Raw genomic sequence first — 17,541 nt, 5'->3', positions numbered from 1 at the left:
GGGATGATGAGATAGGTGAGTGTATATATGTTGATGTTAAAGATGGCTCATGGCTAATCATGTAGATAGGGATGGTGTGTTTCTTGGGTTTTTTTGAGAGTAAAGGGGATGTAGGTGAAAGGGGATGCATGTGAGTCTAAGAAGGAAGGATATGAGTTGGAGGTGAGAGATCCAGAGAAAGAGCTTTATTTTGATGGTGGGTCCATCAGGGTTAGTTGTTTTTTACTGGTTGAGCCTTCATAGTTATAGTGGATATTCGATCATTATGTATGATAACATGCCATACGTTGGAACATTGGTATATATATCCCACATCTATACATGGAGGGATTTCACTTAGCAAAATGGGGAGGCACCATTGGTCGGGGAAGGGGCAGGAAACTAGCGATTCAAAATAATAAGTAGATGGTGTTGCTAATTTGAATGTAAGGGATGCACAGCAGCATGGGAATTCAAGGAAAAAAGCCGAGATTTTTAAGTTACACAAAGACAGGGAGAGAGACCAAAAAAGCATCCAACTATTGAGCCAGAGGGAGCAGAGAAGAGAGTGAGAGAGCTGGGATGATGAAGAATCAGAGGTGTTGAGCAACAGGGCTGGAGGAGACAAAGAAAATGTAGAGTTTTACACAGCACAGAATAGGGGATGCTCAATTGTGTAAATGGAGAGGTAGAACTTTGGTTGAATTGAAGAGAAAGGACCGGTTTCAAGGGCTAAGATTGAAATTGCAGGAGCATCTATACCATTTGGGTTTGTGGGATCTAGAGTCAAAGCAGGGTTTGTGTAGGTGAAGGCTCAGGAGGGCTGGAGAGCTAGAGCTCTCGGAGGACTCACCCTGTTAGAACTTGCCTCCTTCCCATACATGATGATGATTGAAATCCATGTTAGCTATGGGCTGGTGGCAATTCAACACAGAGGGCTTCATCCCCTTCAATTTTATCAAGTGAATCATCCTTAGAAGGGTAAAATCTCCATCGTTTTCTTTTACTTTCAATAAGGAGGGATTGTTGTAAGTTTTTTTCATATGCATCAGAGTGTGGTGTAAGAGTCCTAAGTCTTGTGTATCTAATGGTTCAATGCTCAAACAATGGGTTACTAGTTATGAAATCTGAGCTTTGAGCTTGTGTGTGTATTAAGCCAAAGGGAAAATCTCTGGTTGAATTGATTTGAATTCATCAGTACAGAGAGTCTGGGTAATTTTCAAAGACTAAACAGGCTTGCTAGTTTGAATTGAGTTCGTGGATTGTATGACATGTTACAGGGAGGACAATCACTAGTAGTTGTATCTTGAATGGTTGGTCTCAAGCTTATGTTAAACAGTTGAGGAGCAAGAGATTTGGTATTGGAGAGAGATCAAAGCACGGACGTGCGACGATTTACAAAGTGTCTTGAAGGTTGGATTTGTGTACAATTTGACCATGAGTTTGAAGTATTCAGAATTTTTTGAGGAATTAAAACTCTAGACTTGGATCGAAGTATATTACAAAGAACAGAGATTGCTCAACTAGGGAAGTATCTGTCTAGGATGCCTTGAAGTTGGAAGGGGGAATGGAGCTACATATTTTTGGGAAACCAAAGAGGGGAAATTCTCTGGATCAAACACATCTCATAGTTAGCTCTAAATATATGAGATTTTGTTTTGTGCTTTGAATTGAAGTACCGTGTAAGATACAAGGGATAGAGTACTCTAGATTGCCAAAAGGGAATTCCATTTAGGTTGCATCAAAAGTTGAAAGGACAAGCAAGCAAGATAGGTTTGAGCTTAGATAAGAAGATTGATATACAGTCAAGAGGTAGCCAAGGTATGGGCTGTCAGCATAGAGGTTTTTTTGGGGCTTGAGAAGGTTGAAAGCCCATTAATCCAGAGGACTAGGAAAGAGCAAGGAGCTACATCCATCCATCCAAAGAGGCTGCAACTATTGGTTTAGGCTTCCCTTGTTTCACAAAGACTTTGATGATATCACTTGGGATGCTAGATGCTTGGTAGTTTGTGAGCCCCCAGCATCTTGCTTCTGTGTATCTCTCATCTGTGTGGTGTCTGGTGTTGTTATAGAGGCCAATACCCAAATCCCTCACAATGTGTAGGTGTATGAGAGAGTGTTATGTCTGTGTACGTGACAGAGACATAAAGAGAAGATATGTGAGAGAGACACACACATATATGTGTATGTGAGAGTCGCATATAGACACATGCACACAAACGCATATATGCACACACATAAACACACTTGTACACAAATACACACATGCATAAACAAACACACACATACACGCACACACATGCATACACACTTTTTTTTTTTTGTGGAATCATAAGTATATTAGATTTACAAGATGACTATCCAAAGTAGATAGTCTCAAAGTACATCAACTGAAGATGTCAATATAAGACAAATATACATCATGATCTATTTGGTCAACCTGCATGCAATCGAAGAAAGATTGATGCAGGGAGTACTGAAAGAAAGAAAAAGCAGAAAAAGCCGCATCACCGAAAACTCCATGGTTGCGAACTTTCCATAGTGTCCATAAAGCCCAGTAGCGCACCCATGAGAAGAAAAGAGTGAATTCTGGTCTGGGCAAATGAAGACCAAATAGCCAGAAAAACTTTCCAAATTTCATATTTGGAAATCTAACCCGCAGAAGCTGGATGATAGGAAGAAAAAACTGACGAGAAGAAGGACAGTTCCAGAAAATATGAATGACTGTCTCCCTGGAAGCAGAGCATCTATGGCAAGTGGATGAGGATATATGTCTGCGTGCCAGAAACTGTCCCGAGGGAATAACAGCCAAAAGAACGCGCCACAAAAAAAGCTGTTGTCGAAGAGGAAGCTTCGAATGCCAAAGAGATCACAATCGTCTTTTCCACCACAAAGACGACCGATGCATATGCCAGAAGAGATTTGCCCGTTCAGAAACCCAAGGCAATGGCAACAAATGTTTATACAGACCAGCAACTGTAATATCAGATAGCCTCAAGGGATGGCATGAAGAATCAAAAGAGGAGATAGTCCAATCCTGTAGGCGATCTCGAATTTCCAACAGTGGAATCGGCAAAAAAGGCTGAAGCATGTGAATTATATCACGCCAAAGACGACGATAGTGAGGTCCCAAGCCATAATGTGCAGCAGCCTGTGGAAAAGAAAGAGGGGAGCCATCAGGATGGATGACATCTCCCACAGAGGTAACACCCTTTGAGTGGAGAAAATATGAACGCCAGGGTTCTTGCACCGCCAGGGGAACTGAAAATGCTTTGGACCAATGGATGCTCTTAGCGCGGAGAGAGTTGCCTTGTAAGGAGTCACAACCATTCCATTTTAAATTTGAAAGGACAAGCTTCCAATCAGCAAGTAAGCCAGAAATGAGAGGACAGCCCTTAATTTTGCCAGTAATGTAACCAAGAATAAATTCCCAATGAGTAGGTTGCCAATGGCCAAAAGCCGAAGTCGTCAGATGAAGTAATAAATGACGGATCATCGCTGTCCAAGGCTGAGTGCCTTCCAGAAATTGAAGCATCAGTTTACCTCTGTGGGCAAGAATATGCACCTGTAAATTAAGGATATTCAAGCCTCCATGCATTTTAGGGGTACACAAACGATTTGCCGAAAGCAAACGTACACTCTTTTTCCCCTGCTTCGATCTCCAGAATATCTCCAAGATGGTGGACATAAAGAATTTCAGCTCCCCCTGAGAAAACCTGATGACAGGAAGGTAGAACTGAATATAGGCAACCAAGATGGATTGGAGAATCCGTAAACGAACATGCAAAGGCCATGTTGCAAGTTTCCAGTATTCCAACTTTTTCTTGAGCTTTGCCAAGACCCAATCTGTTTGTTGACGGCGAGTGACTGTCCATCCCAAAGGATATCCCAAATGCCGAATCAAATGAGTGGAGTGAACTATTTCCCCTGGCCATAGCAAATTATGCCAATGTTTTGAATGCAAAGGCAGCAATTTAGATTTCTGAAAATTGATTTGTAGACCAACCTCAAGTGCAAACAAAGAAAGAGCCTGCATCAAAGTAGAGAGATCCTGATGTGTATTGCGAGGAAGAAAAAAAGAATCGTCAGCATAAGCTTGAGCAACCAACTGACGTCTATTCTGAATGTCCAATCCATGAAGACTGCCAGTATCAACCAAATGATCCATATAAAGAAGCATGGGATGCGTCGCTATAGCATACAAAAGAGCACTTAAAGGGCATCCCTGCCTAACTGAACGATGCAAAGTCCATGATTCTGAGAGATCTCCTGACAATATACAAGCCGCCTGACTATCAGCATAAAGCCAGTAAATGATATTCTGCATTTTTTCTCCAAATCCTAGAGCACGCATGGTTTCTTGAATGAACCCCCATTTAATAGTATCAAAAGCCTTAGCAATATCCACTTGCAATAATAAGACATCCTGCTGCGTGTATTTGGCATATTCAATGCCGATATAAGCATTTGCAATGTTATCTGTAATGTGCCTGCGAGGAATAAATCCATACTGTGCAGAATGAAGTCCATCATTCAAGTAACCCTTAATGCGATCGACAACCATTTTACTGATAATCTTGTATATCACCGGCATAAGGGTAATTGGTCTCCAGTCTGCCAAAGACTGACATAAGTGTTTTTTAGGCAACAGCTTCACTAATCCTTTTTTCCAGGAAGCTGGCATTTGCCTTGTCTCCCAGGCAATGTTTACCATACGCAGCAAAGGTAATTTGAGGGTGTCCCAATATGCAAGAAAAAATTCAACTGTAAGGCCATCCCATCCTGGAGCTTTCCATCGGCCACAAGACTTGATTGCATCAGACAGTTCTTGTTCAGAGAATTTTGTTTCTAGTTGTTGCGCTTGAGTAGCAGAAAGGATGGGGGATACATGCTGTAATAACTGATGACGTGCATCATACACTTCCATGGCGTGAGAATCATCCTCATCAAATTGAGAGGAGAAATGGGCAACACAAGTCACAGCCAATTGTGCTCGGGTGGAGGTCCACGTGTCATCTGAAATTAAAGTGCGACATATAGATGCAGCTTGTTTTCTGGAATGTAAACTCTTGAATTTTTTTTTGGTAGAGCAGCCTTTGTCCAAAAGCGCCTTTTGTCGTGCCCGTATCTCCCATTTGACAAGCTTTCGATGATCATTTACCTGAATACAGTGACGAGCTTGACATAAAGAAGTGGCTTCAGCCAAAGTTAGAGAGCGAAGATGACTAAGCTCAATTAACGATTGGCATGTTTGCTTAGCATAAGCAACAGTCTGTCTCCAACCTTTCAGATACTGTTTACCATAATCACGGATGACTGATTGCATGCGAGCAATAAAAGCTGTCCATGCATAATCCAAGTCAATGAAAGATTGAGGAAAGAGTGGCTGACAGGCCTCAAGTATCAGTGCTTTGAATGCATCATGCTCCAAGTAACTATTATTGATGATAAGCAACCTTCGAAGTGGCAATCTGTCATCGGGCATGTCATGCAGATGAACTCTGAGCCATAAGGGTACATGATCTGAATATGTAAATGTATAATCTAGCCACAATTTGGTTGTGAGAGTATCATAATGAAACGGATCAAGCTGATACCATCGATCCAATCGAGCTTTGTAAGTGGATTGAGCATTATGTTGGAAGGTATACCCAGGCATCAGAGGCTGAGATTCTTTCCAAATATCAATCAGATTAAGCGTTGCTACAAAATCTGCCCACGAAGACCTCTCAGTAGCAAGCATATGTGTACGACCGGATGTATTATCACCAGGTTGAGGGGCATTATTGAAATCTCCACATATGAATGCTTTCTGTCTCCAAGGGTACAATTTCATTTGTTGCCATATCTGTCCTCTAGCCTGAGAGGATTGAGGAGCATATATCGATGCAAATTCAAAGATTTCACCTTGAATACAGCACTGCATAACCATCCATCTGCCTTGGAAGTCATTAAATGCCATGACTGGCTGCAAATGATGTTTCACAAGAAAAAGTACACCCGAAAAGGCATGGTGGCCTGCATAAAAAATATCATAACCAGCATAATGGCCTTGCTGTCCAGCATAGTGATGTTGATTGTGTTCCTGAAGAGCAACGATATCTGGCTGCATATGCTTCAAATATGCCCAAACCATCTTCCACTTTTTAGGGTCACACAAACCCTGTACATTGAGAGTCAAAACTGTGATATATGACATCATATTTATAGTGTATGTACAGCATGAACAAAAAAAGTAGCTCAAGCTTGCATTTCCTCCACAGGGTCTACACCTCGATCAGGAGGAGGAATATCTATGAGACGGGTGGCTAGCAAGCTAGCAGCCTCTTCTTCGGGAAACAGAGTACGACCTGCAGTTACAGTAGCCCAGGTGATGCCAATTCCAGAATTTTCTTCCGGGGTATGTCCACTGGAGGAGGCTCCATTCCAAGTTCTAGAAGGTAAAGGACGCCTGGGGATAATTGTCCTGCGTGGTGGCTGAGAGGTTTCTTGAAGTATCTTTTCTTTTCCTTTTGGTGAAGAAGTAGAGGGATTAGCCACAGCTACATTCATATCAGAAGAGACTGGCACTTTGCCTTTTTCTTGAGGCATAACAGGAGTCTTCATACTTTTGTTTTTAATCCCTGAAGGACCAGGAGTGTCCTTATTTTGCATTGGGATGGGCAAGGCATCAGGCGGCATCTTATGGAGGACCAGAGGGCATTGAGATGCCATATGTCCAAACTTTTTGCACTCAAAGCATGCACCTGCAAAAAGACCCCATTTGAGTCTGAAAAATGCACTCCCCATGGAAACGTTATTTATGGTAACAGCATAAGATTCCGGAGTGGGCTGATCTGTGTCCCATAAAATACAGAATCGATTTGAGTTGCCATTTGGTCTAGGAGGGCATACAACCTTTCCTAGAGATGCTGCAATTTCAGGTAACAAGGAGGCCAAACATTGGGGGAAGTCCACCACTTCTACCCAAACAGGACAGCGATGCTTAATCAAAGCCTGATAGTCTCTGGTGGGGGACCATGGCAATACATGAACCATCTGTTGTCCATAGAAGAGAGGGGAGTGCTTTAAAAGCGTTTGTTTATGGTGCTCATCCACCATAATGACCTCAAAGAAACCTCTTGCCACATAGTGGACTTTGCGAACAAAACAACCACCCAATGTCCGTGTTAACCAATTCCCGACATCAGCATCCTGCCTGGAAAAAAGATAATCACATCATGCTTCACATATTCTCGAATGGGATCTATGATTTCATCCACATCCACTGCAAGCCCCACCATAGGAACAGGATCTTTCCAATTCTTGCGTGTATCCTGAAATCCTTCATGCATTACCTCATAAATCAGCCCAGCCTCGGGCGTCTCATGCACAGGGTCATTCTGATCCACAGCCTGCTTTTGTTTTTTATGAGCATAGTATTTTGTAGGAGAAGCCATGATGTTCTCTCTCTCTCTCAGAGATCACACACACACACACACACACACACACACACACACACAGAGGGATGTACAGAGAAGGATAGGAGAAGCTGCAGATCACAGGGGACGCTAGACACAAGATATAGGCGCACACATCAAACGCAGAGAATGTAGTAGAACAAGTCGTTGGTCGCAGCTTGGCAGGACGCAAGCACACAAACGTGCATGTCACAGAGGCGCACAAGCGTGCAGGTCACACAGTTCTGAAGGAGCGCACACACACACACACAGACACGCACACACACAGGCAGTCCTATACACGTACGCAGGTCGCAGAAGACAGGAAGAAGAGCAGATCGATGATGATAAGACAGCGCAACTGGGAACAAGAGAAAGGAGCGAAGAGAGCTGCAGGGCCAAAACAGACCAGGAAGGAGCCCGACACAGTCCAGGAAGAGGCGCCTCACCACACGTACTCACCCAGAGCAGGCGAGCAGATAGTCTAGGGAGCAGGCGAGCAGATCGAGGGAGCAGGCGAGCAGGTCTCCACCTACACACACACACACACCAGACATGCACACACACACACCACACATGCATACACACACACACACATACACGCACACGTACTCACTTACACATGCTTGCACATACACACAAATATACATATACATGTGCACGCACTCACCCACACATGCTTGCATACACACACATCCACGCTGTCGTACACTTGCTTACGCACATGCATATGTATGCACATATGCACACAAGAAAAAACTACATGCGGCAGCAATGCACGGGTGTGAAGCACACCTTAGCTACATTTATTTTATATAATAACTATATGACGTTAGGATAAGAAGCACACCTTAGCAATGTTTAAGGGACTTAATTAATCTGATCCCACGAAATCTGATACCCCAACAATAAGCAAGCATCCATCATGGCCTTAGTAGTGTAGTCTTGTTTCTTGTGTGAGGATGAAAGATGGAAATTTCTATGTAGAATCTTGAATCAGGTTAAAAAAGAATAGAGAGTAGAGTCTTTGGGTGTGATGTATGCCAGATTTTGAAGAGTTAATATAAATAAATATTATTGGTAAAAAAAGGGACTTAATTAATCAATACAGAAAAATTAGTTGAAACAATGCAGCGCGATCGAGCAGCATCAGCCATGGCCTCGTCGGACACCATAAAACAGGTGGTGGCACTCAATCCTCCTTGAGCTCGAGACCTACGAGCTCCTAGGGGCAGGTGCTCTCTTGCTCTCCACAAAATATAAGGTTTAGATGTCTGTATTACTCCTTAGCCAATCTGGTGTGCAAGGTGGCACTCTGACCTGTCCAGACTCCAAAATGTTTCTGAGTGTGAATGGTGCTCAGGCCAAGGGGCCTTTGTAAGGTGGGGTTTTTTTTTTGGTTGGGGTTTAGGGGGATAATTCCAACCCTTTTTTAATCTTTGCAGGTTATCCATCAGACTTACAGCTTGGATGCCAACCTGTGCCAGTTACGCTTGTACCAGGTGTGTGTGTGTGTGTGTGTGTGTACACTCTTTCTTCAGGGGTTGTATCTGTCCTTTAAATCCCGTTGAAAGTGAGAGCTTATGGACTGTTCCTTTTTCTGGGAGTGCTTATTTTTAAAAGGCTAGTTTTCTAGATCATTAATCTATAATGCATTTTCAATGTGCACTTGCATTTCTCAATGACAAAATGGGTACTCCGTTTTGTTTGGCAAGAATGGATCCTTTTAGAAATTACATAAGTCAGCTTTCTAGGACTGATTTCACCCCCCCCCCCCCCCCCCGGAAAAAAGATCCTTGTATTAGTTACCAAGAAAACAACCAAAATGGCTACATATAAACTCGTCCTCAAATGGGAAACGGGAGTCAAGATGCATAGAAGGGGAGGATACTCTTCTCCTCAAGCCGGCCACTCTAGGAGCATAAGGCTATCTCGTACAATGGGGGGAGGGGGAAACAACCACACAAGTGGTCTGTAATGCCCAGTGGGCTTGCCTCTACTATCAATGAGAAAAGGACCATGACACCAGATCCTCAGGAGGGCCTCTCAGCGCTTCTGCATGCGGTCTGGGCCACCCTAAAGCTGCCCCCACAGAGGGTATGAATGATATCGAGTCAAATGCTTCATATGGACTCCAGTGGGCGGGGTGAGGGTGCCTTCAATGGCTTCACTGCATCATCGAGCTCTCCATATATGCCACGCAACTATACTGCTTCAAATCTCCAATCTCTGGCAAGAACTTGGTGACCAACGATCTGTGAATGGAGCTGGGACGGGCACTATAGAAATGCGAAGGTGTGCACATGACGTCTGAAAAGATGCAGGGGGGAAGAGAGCTTGAGCTCTTGCAAGCACACACACACACTCACAAAACCCTAATAGAGAACACACAAGGTGAGAGGCTGAAAATCTTCTTCTTCTCTACTCAACACTCAACACACCATATACAAGAATAAGAGTACTCCCAATATGAAAGGTACTCAACCAAATACATACACGGGTTCTCTATAGTGTGAACCCGACTAAAATGAGCTGGCGCTATAACTATGCCAGTCTCTAGAATGGCTGTCACACAGCCTGTCATCCCACTGGCCGCATATCACCCAAGATCTCACCAACCATGCCAGTGGTGTAAGTGTGGGGCCTATCCCCCAGGCGGGTCATCAGTGTCCACCGCCTCACTAGAGCTCGATATCTCAACACTCCCCCTCGAGCTCAACTCCATCTCATGTACACCAAGCGAAGCCCTGAATCTGCGGAGCTTCTCTGCACCCAATGCTTTGGTGAAGATGTCAGCTACCTGATCCTCTGTGCTGACATAAACAAGATCAAGGTCTCCTGCCAAGACCTTCTCTCTGACGAAGTGGTAGTGGACCTCTATGTGCTTCGTACGAGCATGAAAGACTGGGTTCCTGGCCAACTGTATACTACTAATGTTGTCACAGAAAATGACAACTTGTCTATCCACTGATAGACCCAAATCTGCAAGTAGCTTCCTCAACCAAGCTACCTCACATGCTGCCATAGCAGCTCCTCTGTACTCGGCCTCTGTACTCGATAGAGCAACCGTAGGCTGCTTCTTGCTGCTCCAAGTCACAGCAGCACTCCCCAAAGAAAACATGAATCCACTGGTAGATCTTCTATCTGAGATACTACCCGCCCAATCAGCATCTGTGTACCCATGTACACATATCTCTGTCCCAGTCTCATAGAATAGTCCACAATGCAAAGTAGACCTCACATATCTCAGTATGCGTCTCACAGCATCCAAATGCGGTTTTCGTGGAACCTGCATAAACTGACTCACCAACCCAACAGCATAGCTCAAATCTGGTCTGGTGATCGTCATGTAGATCAAACTTCCTACTATGCTCCTATACATAGTAGGATCCTCCAAGATTTCTCCTGAGTCTGCACTCAACTTGCCATTCTGATCCAATGGCACAGAAATAGGCTTACAGCCTGTCATACCATACTTGGACAACATGTCCAAGCCATACTGTCTCTGCAGTAATCCAATACCATGTGGTGACCTAATCACCTCAATGCCCAAGAAATATCTGAGCTCCCCCAGATCCTTCATCTCGAACTTCTGTCTAAGCAAGATCTTTACATCAAAGATCTCTGCATCATGGTCCCCCGTAATGATCAAGTCATCTACATAGATGACAACAAGCACAACTCCTCTATCACCATGTCTCACATACAATGAGAAATCTGCATTGGCTACATGAAAGCCAATAGTGACAAGATATTCAGAAATCTTGTCAGACCATGCTCTTGGTGCTTGCTTTAAGCCATACAAGGCTTTCTTCAACCTGCAAACATGCTCGGGGTGACCCTCATCCTCATAACCAGGTGGCTGCAACATATACACCTCTTCTTGCAAATCCCCATGCAAGAATGCATTCTTTACATCCATCTGATGTAAAGACCATTGCTTTGACGCAGCCACTGCTATCACAACTCTCACCGTTGCCATCTTGGCAACTGGGCTGAAAGTTTCCTCATAATCAATCCCATATGTCTGCGCATATCCTTTGGCTACCAATCTAGCCTTGTACCTGTTTATGCTTCCATCACTGTTATGTTTAACTTTGTACACCCACTTGCAGCCAATGGCTTTCTTGCCTTCAGGCAATTGCACTAAGTCCCAAGTTTCATTTCCATATAGTGCATCCATCTCCTCATCCATAGCTTTCTCCCAATTCACATTTCCAACAGCCTCATCAATGCATGTGGGCTCAACAACCTGCACAACCTTTGCCATATATGCATAGTGATGTGCCACATAACCGTCATATGTAAATCTCTGCACAGGGTTCTTCACTCTCCCTGATCTTCGCAGCTTTTCATTCATGGCTTCCATAGCCTTCTTTACACCAGGTGTTCTCATAGCTGGGATCCCAAGCTCCTCATCAAGGCTCATATCTGAGCCACTAGACTCTCCATCAACATGAGAATGCCCTGCAGAAATGTCAGGCATACCAAGGGGCTCAACCACTTTCTCTTTTCCTTTACGTGATGTACTAATCACATTTGCAGGGCTGGTATTATGACGCAGCCTGCCACTCCATGGTCTATCAACAGACCCACTAGATGAGGACTCTCCTGGTCCACTCAAAGACTGTGATTGCTGACCTGCATTCTGTGCAACCACACTTCCACTCAAATCAGCCCCAACAGCTTCTTTTTCAGCAGCATACCAGCTGCTCATCTCATCAAAGACAACATCCCTGCTTACCCTCAACTCACGTGTAGCAGGGTTATAACACATGTACCCCTTTTGCTCAAGGGAGTATCCAATAAACACACATTTTTCAGCTTTCGGATCCAGCTTAGTTCTCAGCTCATCTGGCACATGCACAAATGCAATGCATCCAAAAACTTTCAGATGAGACAAATCTGGTTTTCTGCCAGTAAACCTCTCCTCTGGAGTTACATCATGTATGGCTGCAGTTGGAGTCCTGTTCATGATGTATACTGCTGTAGAAACAGCCTCAGCCCAATAGCAATGCGGCATATTCTTCTCTTCCATCAATGCTCGCGCAATCTCAGCAATGTGCCTGTTTTTTCGCTCAGCAACTCCATTTTGCTGCGGAGTGTATCTGCATGTGAACTGTCTCCGAATACCATTCTTCTTCAAGAATTCAGAGAACTCATTGGAGAAGTACTCTCCCCCTCCATCTGACCTTAGGCACTTTACATATTTTCCTGTTTGCTTTTCAACCAAAACTCTGAAATTCTGAAAGTGAGTGAACACCTCACTCTTCTCCTTCATGAAATATACCCACACTTTTCTTGTGTGGTCATCAATGAAAGTGACATAGTACCTGCAGCCTCCCATAGAAACGGTCTTCGTAGGACCCCATACATCTGAATGCACAACATCTAGTGCATTTCTGCTCACATATCTATTACGTGGAAACACATGCTTTGTTTGCTTCCCAAATTGGCATGCTTCACAGATTTTCTGCATACCTTCCACCTTAAATTTTGGCAGCCCTGTCACGATTCCTTTTGTCTGCATAGACTTCAATCTCTGAACATTTACATGTCCAATTCTTTTATGCCATATGTCTGTGTCTGCAACAACTCCTGAACCATTTGCAAACATCGCAGCACTCATCTCAGGCATGTCTACATCCAACGTAAACATTCTGCCCACTCTGTTGCCTTTTGCAACCAACCTGCACTTGTCTTTGAAATCTTCAACATAACACCCATCAGGGTTAAACCGAACCTGCAACCCCTGCTCAATCATCTGGCCAACTGAAACCAGATTCTTTGTTATGTTCGGTACATGAAGTACATCTGCAAGGTACTTCACTTTGCCATCCTGCATAGATAATGGCACATCTCCAATGTGGGCAATTGGATGAGCAGTGTCATCCCCTGTTTCCACAAAACCTGGTCTTTCCGGGTTCTTCATGTCCTTGAACCACTCCCCATGACTCGTCATGTGGTTCGAAGCGCATGAATCCACATACCATACATTATCTTTTTGTGCTGCATCAACATTTTCAGACATGGCATTTACAACATGCTGCATAACAAACAACCTTTCATTGTCCTCATTATTTCTGCTTGAGGATGCATAGTTGTTTTGCTGCACTTTCCCATTTTGGATGTCAGCCTGCTTCTTATAACATTCTGACTGCACATGTCCTAGCTTACCACAATAGTAGCATTCACGTGCATCATTATATTGCCTTTGCCAATTTCCACGGCCTCTTTGACTCCCCCTGCCTCTGAATCTGCCTCTTCCACCTGCGTGTTGTTGTTGTTGTTGATTCTGGGACTGTTGTTGTTGCTGCTGCTGCTGGCCATAATTCTGATTACCTGTTCGGCCACCTCCTTGACCGCGTCCACGGCCTCCTCTACCTCGTCCTCTTCCTGAACTCGTGTAGAAGGCCTGTTGCTCTGAACTGTTTTTGCTTTGTGAAGACTGTTGGTCTTCACCCAAGTTCTTCTCTTCGATAATCAGCATAGACACCAAATCTGTAAAGTTGGGAATATTTTCCCGAGTCTGAATAGACGTCTTAAACGCCTTGTATTGTGGCCCGAGACCACGTAGACAGACTTCCACCTTGTCATCATCATCTACTGAAACACCAATAGATGCAAGGGATTCCACAATACCCTTTATCTTCAGCGCATAGTCATTCACAGACATGCTCTTTTTCTCCACAGTATGAAGTTCATTCTTCAACTGTATCTTACGAGCCTTGGTATTTGTTTCATAAAGCTTTACCAAGGTGTCCCACGCCTCCTTGGGGGACTTGGCATCCTGAATGTGCCCAATCATGGTGTCCTGTATACTAATGGAAAGCCAATACATTACTTTCCTGGCTCCTTGGTTCCAGTCTTTAAACTCTTTCACATCTGCAGCAGTCGGATTTATATCCGGTATCTCCGGTGCCTCTTCATGCTCACCTTCAATGTAGTCCCAATAGCCTTTTCCCATCAGGAAATTCGTCAACCTGAACCTCCAAGCATGGAAGTTATTCTTATCCAGCTTCTCAGCCACAATCTGAGTTATCCCATCATTTGACATCTTGCCAAACACACAACTTTACCAGAAACTGCACTCTGGTTTTTCTGCACAAATGCTGTATTTTCTGCACAGCGGTACTGTAGTACTCTCAAATGTCACAACCAGTGACTTCAATGCACATACATACACCCAATGGCAACTGTAGACCTCTTTGCAGCACCCACAGTGTCTGCACAGTCAATCTGTCTTCCTGCAGTTCTTAAAACAGAGTTCTGCAGAGAATCGATGACTTACCCGCAGTGCTTGAAATCGCCTGCTTTCTGAAAAACGGAGGTCCAGACGCGCCCGAAACGCGTTCTCGGCCCGAAAATTTCAGTCCGAAGGACTATATAGTTTCCCTGTAGCTTCACTCCCACGAAGAAAGCTCCTCAATCGGAGATCGTTTGCCGGTGCCTCCCGTAGAGCTCCCGACAAGGGTGTAGTCACCAACACAATAGGGAAGAGTAGTTGCAGCTCTTACCCTCGTACCGCTTCCTGTGGTTCTCTTGCTTGCAGCTCCGCCCTTAGCACGAACCAGGCTCTGATACCATGAAAAGATGCAGGGGGGAAGAGAGCTTGAGCTCTTGCAAGCACACACACACACTCACAAAACCCTAATAGAGAACACACAAGGTGAGAGGCTGAAAATCTTCTTCTTCTCTACTCAACACTCAACACACCATATACAAGAATAAGAGTACTCCCAATATGAAAGGTACTCAACCAAATACATACACGGGTTCTCTATAGTGTGAACCCGACTAAAATGAGCTGGCGCTATAACTATGCCAGTCTCTAGAATGGCTGTCACACAGCCTGTCATCCCACTGGCCGCATATCACCCAAGATCTCACCAACCATGCCAGTGGTGTAAGTGTGGGGCCTATCCCCCAGGCGGGTCATCAGTGTCCACCGCCTCACTAGAGCTCGATATCTCAACAACGTCCAGGTTTTCAGCCTCCTATGGGGATCGCTGACCCTCTAGAGCATGCAGCGGGCCCGGCCTCGCAGCCATCTCCTGCCCCCCCACAACTGAACCCTTCTCCCCCCACCCCCCCGCCTCCTACCCCTCCCCCGTCGACTGCTCCAACTCTCCCCCCTCCAGCTCCCTTTGCTCCAGCTGTACCAGATCCCCCCCCCTCCCTCTTAGCCTCTCAAGAGCACTCCCACCGTCCTCCGGCTGTGCCAGCTCTAGAACGGTGATAGCCGGCTAGCTCCATCCACCAGTTGGTTCATCATTTTTTGGAGCCAGTAGAGATGACCATCGTTGCCTCTCCGCACCGGGCTCTCCCTTCTGAGGCGCTAAGCAGCCCCCCCAAGGTGCTGGGACAGCCAGTCGACTGCAGTTTTTTCCAGTGCCTCCCCATTGATAGAGCTGGCATGTTCAAGGAAACAATGGCTCCCATCCGCGTTTGTGTCGTGTTATACCACTCCAAGCCGTCCACCCCTGAAAGTGGAGCGATGATCTTCTCGTTCCCCCTGAGTGCATAGGGGACGGACTAGAGCACGATCAATGTCCAGCACTATACAGGGGCAGGCCATTGAGCTTTTGCATCATCTGCACGACATGCGTATCACTAATGTGCTTACTCACCTCTAGCCTTTGGCTTGGATGGAGTTGGGTAGCTTCAGCCTCAGGGATCAGGCAAGGGAGATGGTGTGTCCTACAGCCTCGAGGTGTTGCTTTTTGTGTTTCTTCATGTTTCAGTGGCATTACCACTTCCCCCCTCCTACTGCACTCTGACAAATGGAGTCCAGAGCATGCATACTCTAGGGCTTCATCTGTAAGCGTACTCTATGCATACAAATGGAGTCCAGAGTGGGCCCACATGGAGGCCAAGATATGTGCCCATCTGGCGTGACTTCAACCTAGGACTGACAATGACTTCTCCATCGAAACCCACGCCCAAGACTCATCAAGTGGAGGGCAAATCCGACAATTCCACTTCCCACTGCTCTTAAGCTATGCGGATTGTCGCATGGAACATCCAGGGGTTGGGGCGCCCACAGTGCTTCCAAAGGCGTGGTGTCCTTAGAGAGGAGCTCCACAGAGCAGTAGTTGGTGGACCCATTGACATTCTCTTCTTACAAGAGCACCATCTCTCAGGAGTCAGAGGGACGGACCCGCCACTGCGGGCAGATCTTGCACGGCAAGAGTCACACCTTTTGGTCCCACTCTTTTGGCCCCTTTGGGACAGAGGGAGGAGTATGCATTTCCGTCAGTGACCAGGCCACAGCCTACAGGTGTCGTCACGTGAACATCCTTGATGGGCCATGCTCAACGATGTCGGACCAGATGATCGTAATAACTTATGAGCCAGTATAGGCCATTGGGCTTTATAATTAGCCCCCATGCTTTTATAAGCTTTTAATCCAATGCCTCCACTTATAAGCCTCTTCCCACATTAGGGATATCTCCCCACTAGGTGCCCTATGTCCGACCTCCAACCTGACCCCGTGCTAGCGTGCACTTCTCCTGGATGTAACATATGCTCTCGCATGGAGTATTCCAAGTGTGCATGGTACCAATATGCCGTGGGTTTGGGGGGAGCTCACTCGCTGGGGCTGCCTAGCTCTGTCTTGGTCCATCTATCCTGGAGGGTCTTTTATGAGCTTTGAGCGAGCGAGCGAGCGAGCGAGAGAGAGAGAGAGAGAGAGAGGGGGGGGATTTCAATTATGATTGTTTTTCAAGAAAAGCTGATTTGTTGATGGCTCTGAGAGTTTTTTCTTTATGAAGAGAGGTTGAGAGATTGCTTCGACATGTGTACGAACTTTGCAAAGATGGATGTCCAAATGAAGCCATGCAAGTGGTTGATGTTATGGTCCAGCAAGGGATACATGTATCGAGGGACATTCTGTATCGCCTCTTGCAACAGTGTATTACAAAGAAAGATTTGGCAGCTGGAAAGAAGGTGCATTCCATCATGGTTAGTAAAGGCCTTGATACAGTTGCCATTTTTTCCAACCACTTTCTACGCCTCTATGCTGCATGTGGGAGTTTCTCAGAAGCAAATCAAGTGTTTGAAGCTTCCAAGCCTAGTGTATTTACATATAATGCAATCATGTCAGCACATGCAAAGCTTGGGG

The 17,541-nt window shown here is 45.2% G+C and overlaps 1 long non-coding RNA gene across 1 annotated transcript; it reads left to right on the top strand.

The window, feature by feature from the left end:
* The first annotated feature begins 365 nt into the window (after positions 1-365).
* Positions 366-17,520, top strand: LOC147631207 (uncharacterized). Its single transcript, XR_015267548.1, has 4 exons — positions 366-960; positions 1,260-1,392; positions 8,864-8,920; positions 17,192-17,520. It is a non-coding gene; the product is annotated as an uncharacterized LOC147631207 (long non-coding RNA).
* Positions 17,521-17,541: the final 21 nt, after the last annotated feature.

The sequence above is a fragment of the Cibotium barometz genome, chromosome 15, assembly GCF_041138505.1.
Source record: "Cibotium barometz isolate CiBa-2024 chromosome 15, ASM4113850v1, whole genome shotgun sequence".
Lineage (NCBI taxonomy): Eukaryota > Viridiplantae > Streptophyta > Polypodiopsida > Cyatheales > Cibotiaceae > Cibotium > Cibotium barometz.
The sequence above is the reverse complement of the archived record's forward strand: the minus strand, read 5'-3'. Positions and strand labels throughout refer to the sequence as shown.